Here is a 21,980-nt window from a genome sequence, read left to right as displayed (position 1 = left end):
CATTCCCCTTCAGTACTTGTCCCTTTTTCATCCCAAAACTGCCGTGTGCACGATCAGAAAGGAGCATGGCCGTGCTATGGCAAAGCAAAACCAATCCAAACTGCAGCGTTCACTCTGCCACAGAGCTAGCCAGAGACACTAATGTGAACCAGGCACCTGATCCATTAAAGACTTGGGGGAGAAAAAAAAATCCAAACAAAATCCATTTTGACAGCCCAACTCTTTATATTGACCAAGCAAATGGCAATTTAAAAAGGGCAGGGATGTTTTCTGTTCATGATAGGGATGAAATATGCAGCCTGTTTCCCCTAAAGATCAACACTTCCTTCCCCTGTGGAAAAAAAAAAAATCCAAAAAATCAGTAAATTAATGGCATTAAGAAGGATAGATAATTTCTGCCCTGTGAGCTGCTGCCAGCAGACTTTGGCTGATGCTTGGCTGCTTTGCCTGGTGCTGCCCATGCCTCTCCAAAGTGTGAAGAGAATCCTGCCATAGTAATAATCACCATGGAAACTTGTCCAGTTTCAACTCTGTTACCATGGGAAAGCCCCAGCACACCCCAAATGTACATTTTTCACCAGCACAGAGCTGAATCCTGCTCCCTATGAGCAAATGATGTGCCACCACCACTGCCCAGCTACCCAGGCCTATGGGAGCAAGGCACTTCCCCATGTCCTGCAGGCACATGCACGGGGATGACAGGGGATGACAGGGAGGGCATCGCCGCTCTGAAATTGAAATTGTCTGGGTGAAGGGTCCCAGCTTGGGGATGTGCCTGGGTCTAAGAGCATGTAAAAAACTCCTTGGCTCTGGTGCTTACAGAAATAATTTGCTGGCACAGATGTTTATAAGACCAACAAACCTGCAGAGGTCAAGGGAAAGGGGAAAAAACCAAAAGCCCACAAACAGAGGCTAAAAAAATATCGAAGGCAAGGAAGTGGGAAATCTGCTAAATCTCTCCTGAGACCTGTAAATCCTTGGATTTGGGAGTGAGATACTACCGTGAGTGCAGGACTACCTACAGAAATGCCAGGAGTTGATAGCAGAGGCTGGTTGGGTAAAATGCTAATGATTTATCAGGCACATTTGAGTTCTTAAAAAGGATTTTTAGAAGTAAACACATGAGTCATTTATTTTCCCCTCCTGCTTCTGGCTTAAGGAGAATAATTCTGGATTTTTCCTATCTCATGAAATGCTCTGCGGAAAAGATTCACAAATATAGGGTTGGGGTTTGTTTGTTTCCTTTTTTCCCAGCTCTGGCTGAGACAGATTTCAGAAAGGCAGAGATGCCAAAGTGCTGAAAACAGGAGCAAAAATAAAATTGCTTGTTCAGAAAGTGACAAGTATCAGTAAGAAAACCATTGGGCCAGTGTTGTTTTTCAAAAAAAGAAGAGTAATTGTTTATAAAAATAAAGACTATGAGGAGACAGCTCAGCAGATTAAGCTGAAAAAAATAGACATCGTCATTTCTGTTAAGGAATTAAAAAGCCATTTTCTACTGCTCTTACATAATCTCTCCCTCCCTGTTTTTCAAATGACCATTTTGGTCTCTGCAGAGCACACCAGCATCTTTGCTCCTCCAGCTGCTGCAGCACAGCTGAGTGTTCTGCACATGACACTGTCTCTTCCCAGTGTTTCTGTTTGCTTGAGAAGTGTGAGATTGCAGTGTTTTTATAGAGAATTAATGATCTGGTGGGGACAGGAAATCACCCCGTTCCCCTGGCAAACCCATTAAACACTGAGAAACACAAAAATTAAGATGAAAATTATGCTTGTGTAAGAGACTTGAGGGATTAGCATGCTGCAGGGACCCATGGAGAAAGAGACAGATCACCACTGAAGATGAAAGTATAAAACGTAATAGAATTCCCTCATTGATGCTTTAAAAGGCAACAGGGCTGGAGGCAGAGGAAATACCAAGGTGAGGGGAAGAAGAGCTCATCTATCACCCTCAGAAACTATGGAGAAAAGCCTGTAAGCTTGGCTGGTTTTTTTTCAAAGCACAGGCAAATATTGTTTTCCACACTGAACCCCACGTGTGCCTGGGATTAGTAAACACACATTGTTGGGAGCCAGGTCACTACCTCTGGGAGGGCCCCACTGTGTGAGAAGAGGGAGACGAGAAAGGTGTGTTGCAGCCTTTGACCCAGGTTTATGGATTTGGGGTGGGTCTTTTTCCCCCTCACCTTTTCTACGTAGAAGTGTACCTTTCTGTATTCCAGTACACCTGCTTCTTGAGCATGTCATCACTACAGAAAATAAACATATATAAAAAAATATTTATACATACTTAAAATTATTTCCTGATCCTGCCTGCAGCCTGCAGTTTAGCAGTAACTGGCTGCCAGGTACAGTGAAGTCCAGCTCAATTTGATCCTGCTCCCTGCAAAGCTATTTTTAGTTTCATTTGGGAGGGAATCCCAGGGCTGCTAAACACGTGTTAGACTAAAAATCTATTATCAAGGTCAGTAAGCAGGCAGAGAGAAAAGGATCCAAGTCCCCAAGCCTCAAATGACGAAACTTTGAACATCTGAGATCAAGAGACAGACTGAAGTTGTCCAAAGATGTTTTGTCCTTCCTGGACTCCTTTTTTATATACTACATACATAGAGTACACAGTACAAAACCCTAAATCCTCGTGGAAGTGACTGAAACAAAAGTAAATTTTCAGTATTGGCCTTAACAGTAATGGTTATACTATACTTCTCCTGGAATAAAAAGTCAACCTGAAGCATGTCCTGGGGTTTGGGGATTTTTTTGGGTCTCTTAAAATTGCTGCTTCACTACACATAAATTATTCAGTTATGCAGTTTTTAAAATAAATTTCATGTATCTAATATACATAAAAGAAGGTAATGTAATCTAGAGAAAGTACCTTAAGTTTCCTCTGCCTATCATACCTCCGTCTGGGACAATCAATTTCACTTCCCTTACTTATCTATTTTATATTTAATTTGCTGTTTGTTTTAACTGAAAAGAAGCTTGAAACACTGAAACAAGCCCTACTGTAAATAACCCGAGCTTTCCCATCAGGATGCTGATAAGAGTGAAGTTCATGGCACTATGCAATGATGTGTGTGACTGTACAGGAAATGGTATCTTAGCTATACACAAACGCTTTGAAAGGTAGTGATAACTCCAGATTATTTTTTTTATCTCCTGCTGATGGCTGTGCAACAGACTTTTCTCAGGGCTGCTGTGTGCCTTCCTGTGGGGTTGCAGCACAGCTCTCCCTGTGCTCTGCCTGCTCATCTGTACCATGGCTTGTACCTCGTGTCTACACAGATCTCAAATTATACTGTGCACACTATGGGAAAGGATTAGATGCTCCCTTTGTGGGATGCCTGGCTCAGCATCTCCTGGAAAATAGGACTTCCCTTGAGTATAAACACAGTAACAAATAGAAAATTAAAAATACTGACTTAATGGAGCTGCTTGGGCACAAAATTATGGTTGGATATGGACTTCAATGTTTTCCCAAAACTTGCTGCTTGATGTCACTGATCCAACCAACTACGAATCATTTTCCATGCTACAGATTTTGGTCTCTACAGTTTCAGCCATAGACAAAGGCTTTACCATATTATTATTGTTTTTTTGTTGCTAGAATAGAAAAAAATGCATTTGAATAAAGTGAGCTTTCATATACCAAATACATGGGACTATTATGACACAAATAACACACAAGTGGGCTCTCCCACATGTGGAACCCACAAGTGATTTCAGCAGTGTTTACCTCTCACATTTCCCACTGATTCACCTATTCATTCAGGCACCTGGGACTGAGAATCCTGGCTACCCCATGTATGCTTCTAGTAGTGTAATCCTCAAGCACCAAAGGGCAAAGGAGTAATCAACTCACAGCTAGTGGTGAACTTGCTTTCCCCCGTGTTGCACAATTTGTGGTGCTGTTTTTGATACACCACACACATCAGTTGGGTGCAGAGGCACCATGAGGGCCAGTGGGGCCTGTCCCCCTTCTGCTTGCAGATGGGCTGATGGTGAATGCCTCCAAGGTATGGGGCAGGCAGAGCAGAGGAGACCCACAGGATATTTCTTAAGGCAAGCTGGCCTTCACCCTCTTGCTGGCTCACGGCTGGACCCCAAACACAGTCCCACTACCTCTGAAAAAGGGGCGCAATAATCACTGCTTGGTCATCATAAAAAGGGAATCACTGGGCATGCACTTCTCTGTCTCCTCTAAGGGGCACCAGGGAAACATCCCAGTTTAGCTCTGTCCTATTCTACCTCAGTCCCTTGACTCAAACACTCAACAACTAACTCCCTGTTAAGATTTAGGAGGTACCACTCAAAATCAATTGAGGGCAAGAAGAGAAAGGCACTGGAAAGATGGGCAGGACTCACTCTGGCACCAGCCAGAAAGAGAAAGGAGGACTCCACCAGGGTATCACTGCCAGTATGGAAGTCACACCCACAGCCTTTGTTGCCCATCCCTCTGCACATCTCCTGTTCACCATGCACGTATGCACTGCCACTCTCACTTCTCACTCTATGGAAGCTCCACCGTGGAGGATGAGCTGATTGCTGCCAAGGAGCAGTTAAAATAAGAACCTCATCAGACAATTTCAAAAGATGCTAGAGACATAACGCTCCAATGCAAATCATGCAACAGGTTTATTTTCCACTGCTGCATTTGTGGATCCTTTCAAGAAGCAAAGCTATTTGTGTTAAGGCTCCCATCCAAGCTGTTAAGCCCTGGGGAAACAAGAGAGAAAGGAAATCATTACAGCAGTGCAAAATGGCACATTATAGATGGGACATGGACAATATGTATACACTGCTTCAGCACACAGCATGATCGTTCTCAAATGCAGCAGCCTGACTAACTGATGGTACTTCAGTCTTTTAAATAGTTCAGTTGAATAAATACCACGGCCGTCTGCCTATTGCACAGGCTAATCGCCTGCAAAGAGCACGTTAGAGTCATATATTTGCTAACTATATTGCTGTTGTCAACAATTCGTAGTTAGCAATCCATTCCAGGGAGAAGAGAACTCACTTTTTTCTCATTTAAAAACAAATCAGAGCAATTGAAAAAAAAAATCCTGTCATGGGCCTGAAATCAGTGCCTTCACTCCCAAGGGCAATATATACAAGACAGACAATAAATGCCGTGGAAGGAACAGAACATTTTCCTGACAAATTTCAACCTGTAGTGAATTTTTATACCCAACTTGATGGCCTCACAAAGTCCCCTACATTAGCGGTGGAAACTGTGACATATCCTAAGCATAAGGGAGATGGCACTTGCTACTGTACTCCTGGATGTCTTTTCCCTTTTCTTTTACTCCATTCACAAACTATTTCACTAAACGGCTGTAACACATAACTGATGGGCTCTGCTTCCAAAAGGACCACTGTTTACACCATATACACTATTACATGTAAGCCAGCACTATAAAAACAGGGCTACCTTGAAATTATTTCAGATTGATCTTGCTATTCCCAAATCTTCAATATTTCTCATAGGCCTGTTCCTGGGGTCTCTGAACCATCATGCTTGGAGGAACCTTTCATCAAATTTCTGAAAATAAAATCTTCACAGTCGTAGTTTATTTTTTATCCTTGGTATTGTACACAAATGCCTGGACAGCATCAACTTGCTTACCTTCCAGTGAGCTGAGCACACACTTTGAGGTGGAGACAGTGCATGCAGATCTGATGTATTAAACCTGACACGTGGAGGACAAATATAAATTTGCCAGCCATAATTACTGCTGAATCACACGTTAAGTGATCTCCCTTCGACCTGGCTGGGGCTTCCGACTTGGTGCAGCTTTTGTGTTCCCAATTTCTGTTCAGACTGGGAAGACAAGTCACTGGTTTTGTGACTGTAGAAGTACCTGTTTAAATCAGCTCTCCCCCTATACAGCCAGGGGATGTCAGCAGCTGCAGCACTGTGCTGGGACAGATGTGACAGTGCCCAACCCTGAGCACCTACCATGGGAAGGTGCTGCCTGCAGATAGTCCCTGGGGGACCATCTTCTCACCAGCACCTTCCCAAAAACCAAACTTCCTCCAACAGAGATGCTCTACCCCATCACCTCTGTGGCTCGTGGTCAACCTGGCGTCCACCAGGACACCCAGGTCCTTTCTTGCTGAGCTGCTTTTCAGGTGAGTAGCCCCTGGCATGTACCGATGCTTTTCCCCAGATGCAGAGCTTTGCACTTCTCTGTGGCAAACTTCACGAGGCTCCTGTGAGCCCAGTTCTCCCTCCTGTTGATGTCCCTCTGGATGGCAGCACGACCCTCTGATGCATCAGCCGCTCCTACCAGTTTTGTGTGATCTACAAACTTCTGGAGGTACACTGTGCCCATCATCCAGATCATTAATGAAGAGACTGAGCAGGGTGGGACCCAGCACTGACCTCTGGAGTACGCCCCCAGAGTCACCCAACCCAACTGGACTTTGTGCTGCTGGGCCTGTTCTGCCAGTTTCCAATCCACTGTCGGCTCCTCCAGCCCCTGCAGCAGCTGTGCGTCTGTGAGGATCTTATGGGACACAGTGACAAAGGCCTTCCTCAATATCAACTGCTCCTCTCTCATCTACCAGCCTTTATTCTCATACAGCAGGTCAGCTTCCCAGCTTCAGGGAAGGAAAACTGACAGCAGACTGTAAGTCTAAGAATGTCTAAATTAAAGCTATATGAGGGGAAAAACTGAACTTACTCTAGGGATCTGTCTTGCATCAGAACTCCTGAGATTTACTATACCTTAACCTCCACGGCTTTCACGCACGCAGTGCATGCATGTATTTACTTTTGTAGTAGGATCATAGGAAGAATGCAGATTCATGCTAGCATTCTTAGGTTCAAATAGTGAAGAGCATGATTTTCCTATGGGAAAAAGTATTTTGAAGAATTTTTCTTGTCATTAAATATCCCATGTAACTGATTATTTAGTATAATTTTCAATCAAAACACTATATTCGCCAGCAAAGCAAAGAAAAACGAGCTGGTATGAGTACACAGAGCTAAACAAAACAAACAAGAGAGCCCTCACTTTACAGTAAAATTTTAAACCCATACATTTTGTTTTCCCAGCAATCAATACACCAATGATAACAAGAGGAAAAGGATACCAATTAAACATAATTGCCAGCCCTGCTTCCCCCAAAACCTGAAACAAAAAGTACTCAGTGTCAGCCTAACAAAATATTTGTTCCTTTCCCAGTCAAGTGCTTTATTAAACAGCCCATAAAGCATCTCAGTTCTTACAAAGGATTTCCAAGTTTGATATCAGTGAAATGACTTCAAAGCCTCATTAGTTCCCCAGTGGAGGTTTGCTAACTGCTCTGAAACACTTGGCTCCCTATTCTGCCCTGACTCTCTCCACTGATCCCAGGCACAAATATTTTCACCACATCCACTTGATCTTCTCCAGTATTGGATGAGCATCAGTGTGGCAAAGGCTGCCATCCACTGCCCATCTCTTCTTGCTGATGTGACTGTCTTGCTCCTGCTGAGAGGGACAGGGACCCCGCCATGGATGTGTTAACAGGTCTCAGCCAACAGGTTAGTGAGGTAAAGTTGAAAATCAGTTCTTAAATTGCTATGCCAGTTTTGCAGGCAGAACATCTGACTTTTCCCTGTTATACAAACACAGTTTTGACCCCTTTGTCTGTCTCCCAATTTAGCCACAAAAGTGAAGCACACCAGACTACACCCTCGAAGAGTAAACCAGCTTCACCAGCTCAAAGCCAGTAAATCACGTGAGATGCCACTAGCACATACCCGCCCTGAGAGACCCAGCCCTTTAGACTCACTGCAAACCCTTTCCCATCCACTCCTTACAGCACACCAGCTCCAGTTAAAAAACACTTTTTCTTGGTGCAGACAGGGCCGCAATAGGGCTAACCTCAGCTTTATTATAAAGCCATGAGGTTAGAATAGCAAATTCCAACACTTCTGTAACTCATCTTAAATCAACTGAAAGCCACATTTTCACACAGCCTTCTCATCGTTCGTATATAGCCTGGCTTAAATAAATAAATGAGAAGAAAAGCAAAACCAAGTGAAAAACTGAACCTTCCAGCTCATAGATCCTTTCTGGTGACATATGAATTCTTTTGCCTAAGAACATGGGTAACCACATGAGTGCTTAAGCCACCCAGCTTGCCACCGTGGGCTGAAAGGGATAAACCCTTTCTGCTGCCCAGAGCTCTGGTGGCTCCTATGACACAGACACAGTCCCAAATGAGAAGATCTAGGGATGAAGAGCTGGCAATAAACAACAGACTCATCAGCTTTTCTTCTATTGTGGGACAGGGTCTCACTTGGGAGCACAGGCAGATACAAAGGTGCAGGAGTATTGGAGTGCTGCCTGGGGAGCCAAATGATAGAGGAATCTTCCCTCCCCCTGTGCAAAATATGGTTATTTAATGCCCTGTCCTTCCCCACTAGCATGAGTAACCAAATGCTCCATCAGCTTGCCACTTCAAAATCAAGTTTATGCTCATAGTTTCAGATTTATTAGACTGACTGTCCTTTTCTCCCTCCCCATCACTTTTATAAGCCAAACCCAACATTTCATCGGCTACGCAATGGCACTAATCCTCAGCAGAAAGTATGCACACAGCAGATTTCAAGCACTCATGCACCACCCTATCTCATAATGTGTGACTGGAAAAAACTTTCAAGAAAAAAAAGGCCCCTTATTTTCATCTTTGCAAAATTTTTAACCACTGCAAGAACTTTGTTTATAAGAGACAGAATAATGTAAGACTCCTATGATATGATTAAAAATGCAGGATTTTTTTCTTTGAATATCACATCATTATACACATGCTTTCCACACAGCATTTGTACCATTGGGGAATGGTTTTTCCCCCAAGACCCCTAACGCCTGTTACCATATGGTTTGACCTTTTGTTCCTTTCTTGACCTAATTGGCTGAGTGCCAGCCATCTTCCCTGAGTGAGAGACTAGAAAAGACCCCTGTACTTCCTTGTTCTTTCTCTTGCCCCTGGAACCCTTTGAGAATAAATGCCTTGGAATAATCCTGGGGTAAGAGCCTCTTTTGGAATCTTCTGTCCTGTCCCTCTGAGATATCCCTCCAAAGCCTCTCAAGAGCTAGTCCCGGGGGTGGGCTGCGGGGGAATATTTTCACAAGTGTTTCCTGCTTTGACTTTGAGGAGAAGAGAATTGACCTCTTCTCTCCATCATACCATGATGCACGAGATGTCAGATGAATTCTGACTGAATTTGAAATGAGATGCAGCATGAGATGCAGCATGATGGTTCTGATGGATGTAACAAGAAAACCTCAAAACCTCTCAACAGTGACCAATTTTGCCCTCTTAGAAGCCCTTAGATTGAACTGGGAAATATGCCTCTGACAGACGGATCTGACCACAAGTAGTATGGAAATAACAGAAAATACTGAAAATATGTCATGTTGCATCTCAGTGGCACTGAGGTTGCCACTATTCAGTCAACCAGTCCAGGTTATTAGATAATCATAAAATATACTGAGCTCAAGAGGACCCATTAGGATCACTGAGTCCAGCTCCTGGCCCTGCACAGAACACCCTAAGAGCCACACCATGTGCCTGAGAGCATTGTCCAGATGCTTCTTGAACTCTGTCTGGGTTGGTGCTGTGACCACCTCCCGGGAAACTGTTCCAGTGCCCACTCACTCACTGGGTGAGGAGTCTTTTCCTGATATCCAACCTAACTCCCCACAACTCAGCTTCATGCCATTCCCTTGGGTCCAGGCACTGGTCACAAGTGGGAAGAAATCTGTACCTGCCCCTCCACTTCCCCTCATGAGGATGTTGAAGACCACAATGAGGTGTCCCCTCAGTCTTCTCCAGGCTGAACAGACCAAGTGACCTCAGCTGCTCTTCACATGGCTTCCTCTCCAGACCCTTCACCATCTTTGCTGCCCCCCTTTGGACACTCTAACAGTTTAATGTATTTTTTGCATTGTGCACCCAAAACTGCCCCCAGCACTTGAGGTGAGGCTGCCCCAGCTCAGAGCACAGTGGGACAATCCCCTCCCTTGCCCAGCTGGCAAGGCTGGGCCTGATGCCCTCCAAGACACAGCTGACCCTTCTGACTGCCAGGACACTGCTGGCTCATGTTCAACTTGGCATCGACCAGGACCTCCAGGGCCCTTTCTGGGGCACTGCTCTCCTGCCTCTCATTCCGCAGTCTATGCACAGAGCCAGGGTTGCCCTGTTTCAGATGCAGAATCTGGCACTTGCCCTTATTAATCTTCATATGCTTGGTTATTGCCCATTTCTCTTAGTTACTGAGGTCTCTCTGCAATTACAGATTGCAATAAATTGCATTACCTGGAGTGCCTACAAATGTCCCACACGCACACGCATACAAGCAAGCACTTCTGTCATGCCTTTTGCCTCATCCACTTGACTGTGAAGTCTCATGGGCAGCAGTCATTTTGGCACATGATTAGCACAAAGGACAGACCTCAGACTGGATTCCAGTCACCACTGCAATCACTCATGAGGATGAATGGGCACCCTCACAGAGGTGGCACAGGGCTGCCTTCCCTTTCAGAATAGCTGCTGGCCACTCCTTGTGGATGCATTCCTCCAGTGTGCCTTCTCCTCTCTCTTCATCATGTTTCTCTGCTGCCAGAGCACTTCTAGTCAGCCTAAGTGCGACTGTTGTCTGAATTTTACTAATCTGATGCTCTATGAACAAAGATCTTCTAGCCAGTTCAACAAAGTCTTGTCCAGCTGCTTTGGTATCCAAGCTCTGACCAACACACTGCTCCCAATGCATGGAGGTGAGACTATGCCAAACTACGCCAAAACTACACAAAAAAGCAATAATGCTCTTTGTCATCAGGGGCCCAGACTCAGACTACCCAGAGGAAGAGGGCTGTATTTCAGGAAATGCAGGCAGGGCAACCAGTGCTGTAAAAGCAGCACTGCTATTGCAGGAAAAAGTAAATAGCATTTTCCTGATTCTATGAACAAGTCACCATGAACATATTCTGCAGACGCTTATTGCAAGAGGAAACAAGGTCAGTCCTGCCCATACTTTTCCATCAAACCTTTGGGGAGAACAGACATCGTGATGAGTGCACTATACGAAATTTTGTTATTATCACCTCCCCTATCTTAATGATGGCTGCACGGTTCCAGAAGAGGAGCACACTGCTGTAGGATATAGAGCCCCTGACATATTTACTGCAGCATTTTTCACCAGTAATTTCCGCTGCAATGTGTGCTATTACGTGTTCAGAAAAACTTAGGGAAACTGCAGGATGCAGAACAACAATTACGTCTTTCCCAGACGAGACTACTACATTAATGGATCGGCGTCATCCATCACCATAGATCCTAAGTCCTCTGGGGAACATCACCAGCCCACTCCAATAAATCTGACTGGGAGATTTCGTATTTGGCTGTTCAGCTCAGCCTCAGGAAGCAGTCTGGCAATGCAGGTCACAGCACGACTGTGGCTCAGCTCTCACGGTGAGAGGGTGTTGCTCTGTGGCAATGAAGCTCTGGATGTAAGATGACCTGCACTCCAGCATGTAAGGGCACACACGGCTGCACCGTGGCATTAAATCCTCACACAGTCAGTTCTTCAAAGAACTGAATTTTGGTACATGGATTATAGACAGTAGATGAAGACATTTAACTGCTTCATTCCTTTACCACCAAAAACAAAGAAAAGGAAATAAAAAATAAAGAATAAATCTAACAGTGAAAAAAACCCCAAACAAACCTGCCAGCAGGCCAGTGCAGTTCTGAAGTTTTGGTTTTTTGTTTTTTTTTTTTTGCTGTCAATCTTCTTGGTTCTTCAGGCCACCTCAGCAGACAGAGCAGACTGTCTGCCATGAAAATGTAAGGTGATGCTCTATTAGGGAAGAACATACTTCTCACAGGCTCTCCCTTTAGGAAAGTCAAACAAATAACACAAATAAAAACCTCCATGGCTGTACCATGTCCTAGCTTATCCTTGTAATAACAGGAAGACAGGGCCTGAGGCTGTTTCTGCTTGTCTCCTGCACTAATGCAAATACAGCTGCAGTGTAAGAGCAGGCTGGGGGGAAGGTCAGCCCCACAGAAGCCCTTCTTAGAGGCAGCTCTGGGCAAGGGGGTCTGAGGGCACTTTTGTCTCTCCTGATTTGTGTATATTCTGTTTCAGGCAGTGATATATTTTCATGATACATTTTTCATGTAGCTGAAGCTAAGAGTTTTCTTGTACTGTATGGAGTGGGGAATGCCACATCACTGCTACTCCCAATGGCTTAACCATTTTGAGTCCTCTCTTCCTCAAGGCACCAGCTTTTCCCATTGACCCCACGCCACACTGGACCAATGTCACAGATGATGTGTGCAGTCCTTCTTCCTCAGCCCGGGTATACAATAAGGTGGCACCAACACCGATGCCTATTACCCACTAGGATAGGGCCACCACCCTAAATGGGGACAGCCTTGGGGTGCCACCCCTGTCTGTCCAATCCTCCCTATCCCCACCTGTCAGCTCTAAAGCAACCTGTCCCCAGGGTGAGTCACCCCCTCCCCCTGTCTCTGTGTGGGTGTGCACTGGGTATGGCCAGGGGAACAGGGATGGACACTGAGGGTTTAACTACTGCAGCTCCTGCAGCTCCAAGCACCTGACAGAAGCACAGCAGAGCCTGAGAGATTAGCAAACAAGGAAGAAGCAGTTTTAATTATATAACAACTTCAGGGAATAAAAACTGCCTATTGCAGTTGTGAGAAATGACAAGTATCTTCTTGTCTTAGGCAAATGCTTATGTTGGTGGGAAGCTTGTCTATGAAAATGACACTCTTGCAGATAGAAACAGCAAGAGCACCCAGGACATACAAAATATTCTGTATTTTCTTGGTGGGGTGTTAAAGAAAACAACTACGTTCATTGAAGACCCTGCTCTTGGCAAAGAGGGCGGGCAGATGCCACCTGCAAAAGCTCCCCCTCATCCCTTCCAGTGGGACAGTTAGCATCTGGTCTCTGCACTTGCCCCATGCTCAAGGGGTGAAGCCATTGCTGACCAGAAGGGCTGCTGCACCTTTTCGGTCCCCTGCATGGAAAATGTGGTTCTGTCTCACACTACCCCAAGAAACTCTATGGCTCCAGCTGGACTGTCCTGTCTAGGCACCACGCATGCAGTGATGGGTGGTCTGTGAGGTACTGGAGCGGGGTGTGCCAGGCCGCTGGGCTCCCAGGGGCTGCTGCTGGCCTGTCCTTGCCCAGGATGGTGGCTGAGGGAAACCAGAGGCGTCTGCAATATGAGATGCACAGCAGGAACAAGCCCCACCACTACAGGGGCTGCAAAAGAAGCCCTGAGAGCTAAGGCAGCAACCAAGAAAAAACACTGTTTGTACTGCCTGTCAGTGGACACGCTCGTGTGCCAAAATGTTGGTCGAGCAGGGAAAACATCTGGGCAGCACAAACCAAACCAGAGGAGACAGCTGACCCCTGGAGAGCACAAACCCTTTACATCCTCAACTGAATCCTCCCTGAAAAGGTGCCATGGTCCATAGCTCAAGAAGCCAAGCAGACAGCTGCTGGCCATGGCTGCACTGGTGAGGGTGGCCACCAGGGCAGCTACAGGGACCATAAACTCTGTCAAGATGTGCCCCACAACAAAAAGGCACCAGAGTTGCCCTGAACCCAGCATCCACAGTTTTCCCCATGGGAAAGACAGGTCAGGCTGCAACAACCAACTTGCATTTCTATGGCTGGCTGATGCAACTGAAAGGGCTATCATTCCCAGAAAACACTTTGTGCAGGTTAGCTCCAGTGATCTCGAGGGATGGCAGCCCTTGGATGGACCTCACTGGAGAGATCAGGGCCAGCACCCACTGCTTCACGTGGAATGCAGCCATGGTGAATGTGACCCAGTGCACACCCATCTTGCCATCCCCAGGCGTCCTCCATGTCCAGTGGAAAGGCTCCCCCAGAATGCTGCAAAAGCATGAAAAATCAATAAAATCCATTGACTTTTGACTGACTATAGCAATTTTACAGCTCAATGCAAACCACAGTAAGTAGGAGAGAATACTGCTACCAAAAATAAATTAAAGGGGGGGCGTGGGTCTTTGATGATCCCAAAACACCCAGTACAATTAACACCCAGTAAACCCTGCCCAGTCTTTACAGTGATTAAGGACAATTCAGCCCCTGCTCTGGGTGAAGATTTCTCCAGGACCCAGCCGTCAGCACATGTTTGGTTTTAGCTGTCTAAACAGGCACTGAGGGATTAGGTCTCTCTGCGTCTTCAATGCTAATTAAAGGTTGTTTATTATCCAATTGTTCCCGATAGCGTATATTTCTTTTTTGTGTAAACACAGCCGACGCCAATGTCTAAAAAAACCCACAAAACCTAAAGTGGTAGAAAGGTCTGCATTTCACCAAGTTATGGGATGTGAGGGACAACACACAGGCTGCCCTGCCAGCGCCCGGTTCTCCCTATCCAGCAGCCACAGGCAGGGGTGCTTGCCACCATGCAGAGCTGAGTCTGAACACTCCTGAGTTCCATCAGCTCCTTCCATGCTGGTCATGACTTGGGCAATAGTTACCAGGAAAAGATCTGGTCACATCTGCTCCTGGAGTAGCAGTGTTTACATGCAATCAGATCTGAACAAAGTAGCTGCAGCACACTCCACAGGTGCTCAGTACCAGAGCACCCTGGACAGCATTTGTCACACACTGACACACAAAATGTGCGTCTGGGACAAGGGGCAGTATCCCCTTACTTCATCAACCAATTTTTAGGACCCTAGAAAGGGCTTACCCATATAACGTTAAACAAAGCCCTTTGGCAACATCCTTGATACATCCAGCGAAGTACAGTGAAGGTCTGTCTTCTCCAGACTTTGGCGTTATGTGGCTGGTGGGCACCGGGTGGGTTTGGCTGGAACTACAGCTCAGACTTTACATCAAAAAGCCACTGAAGCTGCAGACTTAGGCACTGAGGAAAACAGAAATGCAACCTTATTCTGGTTGCCTACCTGGTCCTGACAGTGTGGCTGCTTTATGACACATTCTTAAACACAGTTATCTCCTCTTTTTTCAAAAGGCCTTGTCATGATGCAAAAGGTCCTCCACAAAAGGAAAAAAGCAATTTTTTTTTCATTGGCCTCTTTGTGACTTTTTAGTTTCTGACTCCAAAGTAAGCAACACATTTTTCACACAGATTTGTACATGTAATATGAAAAATTTAAATTGGTTTATGAATCTGCTTTTAAAGATATAATGCTACTTTCTACCCTTGTAAATGTATAGAACTATTTTAGTCTTTCTCTTGCTGCGTCTTACAAAGGCAACATAATGTAGCTTCAGTAGTTGCATTTTTAAGTGTGTTTATCTGGGTCACTGCTACTTACAGCATAAGAAGATTTAGTGAAGCCAGTTTAGAATCAGTCTAGTGCAAAGGAAAAATTTCTTTAATTAAAAGTAAAAGAATTATACTGTTTGGAGGGTAAAGATCTCAACATAATCAAATTAAAGTCTTTGGACTGATTCAAGAAGAAAATAGATCTACAGGCAATTTCATTCAAAAGGCGCTTTTTGGCTTTTGGGGGTTTCTGGACTCATCACAAATTATTTCATGTAACTGGCAACTTCAGGAAGAGAAAAGAGGACACAGAGCATTACAACATTAGGATTTTCTTTAATTGTATGATGTCAAATCAAGAAAAATAACGTGATGCCTGACTGTGGCGGTCCGTCTGGCTCACTTGGAGCACTGCTGGTGTGCATGGTGTGTGCCAGCTCGCCCTGAGAGGCCACACTTGTATCTGCGCAGTGGCAGCCACTGAAGACGGGAGAGAACACAACCTGCTTTGATGGCAGTGCTCCCAGATCCTTCTACTAAGACAAATAATCTGCAAAGAGAGAAAAGCAGGACATTCAGAGGCCAGAAGTGGCACCAGGCTCTGTGCAGTTCCAGTGGTCCTAGCTTTCCACTGTCTTGGAAAACACCCTAAAGAAGATGTTGGTCAGGAAAGGCAAAGCTGCCAGTCACATGGGAAATGAAGTGGGAGGCTGAATGGTCTGAATGGCTGAGCACATCTGTGTGATGCAAGGCAACATCCCTCAGTATCACACTGCCCATCAGTGACAGGGAAGTGACTCAGAAGACAAGAGCACTTCAAAGGTTCATGGAATACTGGTTTATTTTAGCTGAATCCTGTCTGCCACACAACAGGGAGGACTGCAAGCAGAAAGCATCCGCTCCGCATCCTGTGACTGCTGCTGGAGTGGTTCATCCCACAGGAACAAAAGCCTTCCTCCTCTTTTCCTTTTCTTCTGGTCAAGGGAGGAGGGCAGGCTGGGAGATAACCATCACTGCTGCTGCTGAACCACAGCCAGAGGATGCCTGACACTGCACTGGAGTGGGATGAGAAGTTCAGCACTTGCCCCAGCCTGCCCCATGGTCTCCACGGCACAAAGTCCAACAACTTCCTATCCGACAGTAGGTTACTGGTGTGACAGAAACATCAGGTTACAGCAGCTGCACCACTCTGAACCTCTAACTAGTTAGTTATTCCCCATATCTGAACACAGCAACACGGGGAGGAAAGGAACATGTAGTCAGCAGTTTGATCCTGTTATCGATCAGATGCTAACAGAGGGAAATAACTAAGTATAAAATATTTCTTGTGTCAGAAGCAGGTAGGAAGGGTGATGGATTTTCTTCAGATTATTGAAGGCAAGAAAAGGAAAGACATAAATTCTCAAAACCCCAAAGCTTGTACTTAGTTTGTTTCAAACAGGGACAATTTTACCATGTTTTTGGGGGTTGCTTTGTGGTTTTTTTTGGTTTTTTGGTTGTTTTTTCTTTTTTTTAGCTCCTTCAATCTCTTCCTTGTTGACAGACAACACACCAGTTACTCACTGGATATGGTGATCTACAGCTTCAGTTTTTGGGGTTCCCATGTAACTGCAAGAGGGCAGATTCTGGCATTTCAAGTCCTGCTGCAGCAGAAGTCATCTCACTGTCACAGCAGGGCCAGCAAGAAATCAAGACTCCAAAGGAGTAAAAAGCTCAATATCTAGCCCCCTACTAAGAGAGGATTTATTTTATCATATTGTTTTTTAGAGATTTATCACTTCCTTTACCTTCCTCCATACACACAGTGAAGAAATCTGTTTTAAACATGTGAAAGGCATGATTTCCAGTAGAGGGTAAATTTAGGGGATAAATGAAGAAAAAAGGGAGCTATTATTAACCCAGAGATAACCACTGTGCTGATGAGTGAGCACTACCATCTGAACCTGTTTTTCAGCCTGTTTACCAGATCAGGTTGCCACACTATTCTTCAGATGATCTCAGCTCACTGGAACCCCTTTACTTAAAAATAGGGCTATAAGAAGTAATTAAATGTTGTCTTGGGGTTTGTGCAAGTAGGCATAACCACTTTCTCCACAAGTGCCTTGGAAGTCAGCTGCTGGTCCTTATGGAACAACACATTTGGCCCTAACATCAGGTCCCACGGGTTGTGAAGTCCTACATTCAGCTTGGTGGGATTTTGGTGCAGCAGCTTCAGAGAGCTAGCTGTATTGGATCAACCCTAGAGACACAGAGACCTTTGAAAGCAGGTCAGACACCATTCCTGTGGAGACCAGAGCATGCCCCAACAATCTGAAGCTAGGAGCAAAAGGAGAGGGAAGGACGCAGAGTTCTTACATCTGTATCACAGAACTGTGGGGACCTCTGGGTTATCTCCAGATCAAAGGACCACTTGATAGCAGTCACCAAACGCCTTCTGGCAGAACACCACCACTCATCTCAAACTTCACTCATCCTCCCAGGAAAGGCCACTATGCTGACATGCTTCATGATTTATTCCTAGGACTAGCTGCAATGGAAGGAAGTGGTAGCACATGGAAATGTGACATCAGCAGAGAGTTCGGGGAATGCAATTCTGGGGATGCACATGGTGCTGCTGTGGAAAGTGGAGATGGTGCAGGGTACAAGACACAGAATTCTGGGCATTAAAAAACCAGCCAAATGAACAACTCCCCTCCTGCCCACCCCAACAAAAATATGTAGGGAAGATGAAGAGGTGAATGGAAGAAGAAAACCTAGAGCTGCTGACCCAAGGGAAAAGATGAATGAAGCTGCAGAGAACACTAGAAGTAGAGGTGGTGGAAAACTGAATTTGTTAGGGAAGATACAGAAAGCAGGGACAAATAAAGAGCTGCTGTGCAGTGCCCTTATCTTGCAGAAATTAGACTCCTTGAGGGATGTCTACTGTGTCTCTAAAACAACTGACAAAGATGGATGAAAAGTTCTTCTGACCACAATGGAGGAAGTGACCTATTTTCGTAATTCTGAAAGCTGCAGAAGAATAGGCTTGTCTTGATCATACCACAGAAAGCCAGATCATGTAAACAGGTGTACTTGGGCAGACCATGCTCTTTTACAGGCCTCCATGGGCTCTCCACAATCCAGCTCTGAAGGTCCGATTTGGACTGAATGCTCAAACAAAGTGACAGGCCCAGGGCATCTCCACAGTGTGAACTGCAAGACTTTGCTCAGCTAAAATTGCAGGAGCTGCATTTGTGTGGAATGAAAATATATTGAGAACAATGTTTAAAGCTCTTGAAAAAAAATTCTATTTCCTGCCTGCAGTCAATCCCATACACAAATCCCCCTGCAGTTTGCCTTCTAGAAGGAAAGAATATTACACTGAAGCCATTTCTGAGCAATAGCATTTCTTCTGATGACCAACCATCAACTTTAAACTTATGCTGTCTCTTACTAAGCCATTAAGAAATTTCTTATCATTGCCTTGAAGCCACAGATTCCTGTGGTCGGCTTGGACCCACTTTGTGCTTAAAATTCTTAAATAACCCAAATAATGAAGATTATTAGAAAATGTGTGTTATGCTGCAGCCAGCAACCATCACAAAGAGCATCCTGAGATTTATGACACAAGGTTGTAAGATTTGACAGACGGCATTCAACCTGAGAAATAAAGTAACTATGGGAATAGAGTCTGAGAAATAAACAAAATATATTCCCAAGTCGAAGCACAAAAGAACATGAAAGACCCAAAGAAGAGTCAATACAGATTTTCAATTTCATTATTTTGATTTAATAAAATTCTTTGGATAGTGTTGCTTGCTCAGTACAAGCATAGAAATTGTAATGGCAAATACTGTACTGTGATTTATGGATTGAAAACTTGTCCAATTTCATTATGCTGGTAAATGTAACACTGCAGACGCCTTCTCTTGGAAAGCTATTTCTAAATTCCTACATCAATATTAAGATAATCAGAATTGATATTTACCTTTTACAGGAACAGCATGTGTCTATATGTCCACATGAGCACAGACACACACAAACTTATATTTTTAATGATTCTCCATTTCTTGGATCACAGGAATACATGCTACAGGAACTGCTGATTTATCCCAAACCAACCCATGCAGTTGCAAGGTGCCCAGTCTAAGACATTCTTATTGGTTGTACCCTTTTCTCCCACTGAAAGTAATTCAAAGCGAAGTACCCAGCAGAAGTTCAGTTGAACCATTTGTTATCCCAGACTTAGGAAGGTGTAACTTCACCTTCAGTTTACGACATAATTGATGGATAAATCACTGAAGCCCTAAGACACGTGGTCCAACACTTACGTTAACTCTATTTGTATTTTTCAGCTGGAGTAGACCATGGTAAATAATTTTTAAACTTTGCCTTTCTCTCATGGTTTTGTTACAGAAGTACAAAGCAGTGTGTTAAGGCGGATTTCAGCTGCCAGAGCCCATTTGCCATTGTCGGCAATATCCGTGGGACAGGAGGCTGACAGGGAAGCAAAAGAAGGGGGGACAGCACCAGTGAGCGACAGAGAGGCAGAAGTGAGGATGCAATGTGGCCGCAGAGGGACAAGTATGTCCCTCTACAAAGTGGAGCCTAGTGTCCTTGCTGATTCCTACCTTGAATGCCTTGTTCCACACATCCTTCCTGGCTGGCCCCAGAGTGGCGCCACATTCTCCACAGCTGGCTCACAACAGCTCACAGCTCACACAGCCCACGGCACACACAGCCCACGGCTCACACAGCCCACGGCTCACACAGCTCACACAGCCCACGGCTCACACAGCCCACGGCTCACACAGCCCAGGGCTCACTCAGCCCAGGGCTCACACAGCCCACGGCTCACACAGCCCAGGGTTCACACAGCCCAGGGCTCACACAGCCCACGGTTCACACAGCCCACGGTTCACACAGCCCACGGCTCACACAGCCCACGGCTCACACAGCCCACGGCTCACACAGCCCACGGTTCACACAGCCCACGGTTCACACAGCCCACGGTTCACACAGCCCACGGCTCACACAGCCCACGGCTCACACAGCCCACGGCTCACACAGCCCAGGGCACACACAGCCCACGGCTCACAGCCCACAGGCCAGGGCTCGCACAGTCCATAGCCCCAGCCCTCAGGGCAGCAACCCTTCAGAGGGCACATCTGAAAAGGGACTCCAGAGGGAGAGGTTAACGGGACAGCAACTGAAGCCCCAAGGACACAGATCTGTCCTCTGCAGCAACTGGAAGAGCGAGGGCACGTCCAGCCCTCATAAATAAACCAGGCCACATCCCCATTTCTGCTCACCATTGCAGGAGCCCACAGGGTGATCCTTTGCCTTGTCCCCCTCGATCACTGTCAGAAGGAACAACAACTGGCACTTATCAGCAGAGACATCTCTGAGAAGGAGTGACTTCAGGACACAGTGTCCTTCCCCAGCCCCTTGAATCCTTGAGACAATTTACAATGCTGTCACTTGTACATATTCCCTCCTCATCTGCACAGTTCTTGTCTCTAAATTTAACATTTTGCTCTCTAAACAAAAGCCCTTAAGAGTTCTCACAAGACCTTGATGATAAGCCCTTTTATTGATATTCCAGTTCACTTTTCAAAATATTTGCAGATTATAGGATAAATGGTGTTTGCTTTTATCCCCATTTCAGGAGATAACAGTTGGGTAACTTACGATACTCAGATGAAAATGTATTGCTTAGCACTGCGGGAAGCGGAACCTTCCCGAAATTAGCCTTTGACCCAGTTAGTCTTTCATAAACAAGCAATGATTTAAAAAATCCTCAGCAGATAAGATGTTTGCAGGCCCAGCATCAACTTGCCTAAATGTTAGAAGGTGTAAGCATAACAAAGCTACATCAGCCATAATTTACAGCCCCAAGATTGAGGATGAAAAACTATGGAAAACTTCCCTAATGAAATGTCAAAGCCGACTAGCTTCACTACAGCTAATCCGCAAATCTTGATGACAGCACAGATTACTCAACCTGCTAAACTGACAAGTGCCCAAGGAAGCTCATCTCCCAGGGATTACACCTCCATTTCTGCTTGCCTTCTTCTGAGTTATGTGGAAGAGCCCTGGAGGAAACAAGTTTCGGCTCCTCTATTTCCTTCTGAGGGCTTTCAGTACACTACCCAGTCTTAAAGCATCAAGCAACAACAGTACATATACACACACAGAGACAAGAGTCCCAAATATTGACATTACTGTGCAATAGGCCAGTCACCCACAGATGCCAGGCAGAAAGCTGCTGACAGATGCTGCAGCATAAACCTCCTAAGAACCTTCAAGTTTGGCAACAAAATCCTCTGTTCCCCATTCACGCTGCCCTGATGCCTGGATCTGAATAATGCCCAATATGAGAGATTTATTTTTTTCTCACACTGGCTATCTATAGAAAATCCTTTTTTTAAGTCTCTGCTGTGCAGCTTCTGAATGTCAGGCCCAGCAAATCAAAACATTTTATTGTAATTTCATATTGCTTACTTTTGCGAGGCAGGATCTTGGCAGAGACTAGTGTTTCCTCCAGGGACAAGGAGGATGGGGCTGGGAGGAGGGGAGGACAGACGGATGGAAGGAAGCATTTTAATGCAGACTTCCTCACTGTCTGTTGTAATAGGGACCTGGCTGAAATATAAAGGAAGAGGTAAGAAAGAAGACCTTGCCTACAAATTTAGA

The 21,980-nt window shown here is 45.3% G+C and overlaps 1 protein-coding gene across 3 annotated transcripts in view; it reads right to left on the bottom strand.

The window, feature by feature from the left end:
* Positions 1 to 21,980, bottom strand: part of RAI2 (retinoic acid induced 2) — a 44,756-nt gene that overhangs the window by 2,645 nt on the left and 20,131 nt on the right. The gene's annotated exons all lie outside the window — the stretch shown is intronic.

This window comes from Chamaea fasciata, unplaced genomic scaffold, assembly GCF_029207755.1.
Source record: "Chamaea fasciata isolate MVZ Bird 193981 ecotype frontalis unplaced genomic scaffold, bChaFas1.0.hap1 SCAF_2, whole genome shotgun sequence".
NCBI lineage: Eukaryota > Metazoa > Chordata > Aves > Passeriformes > Sylviidae > Chamaea > Chamaea fasciata.
The sequence above is the reverse complement of the archived record's forward strand: the minus strand, read 5'-3'. Positions and strand labels throughout refer to the sequence as shown.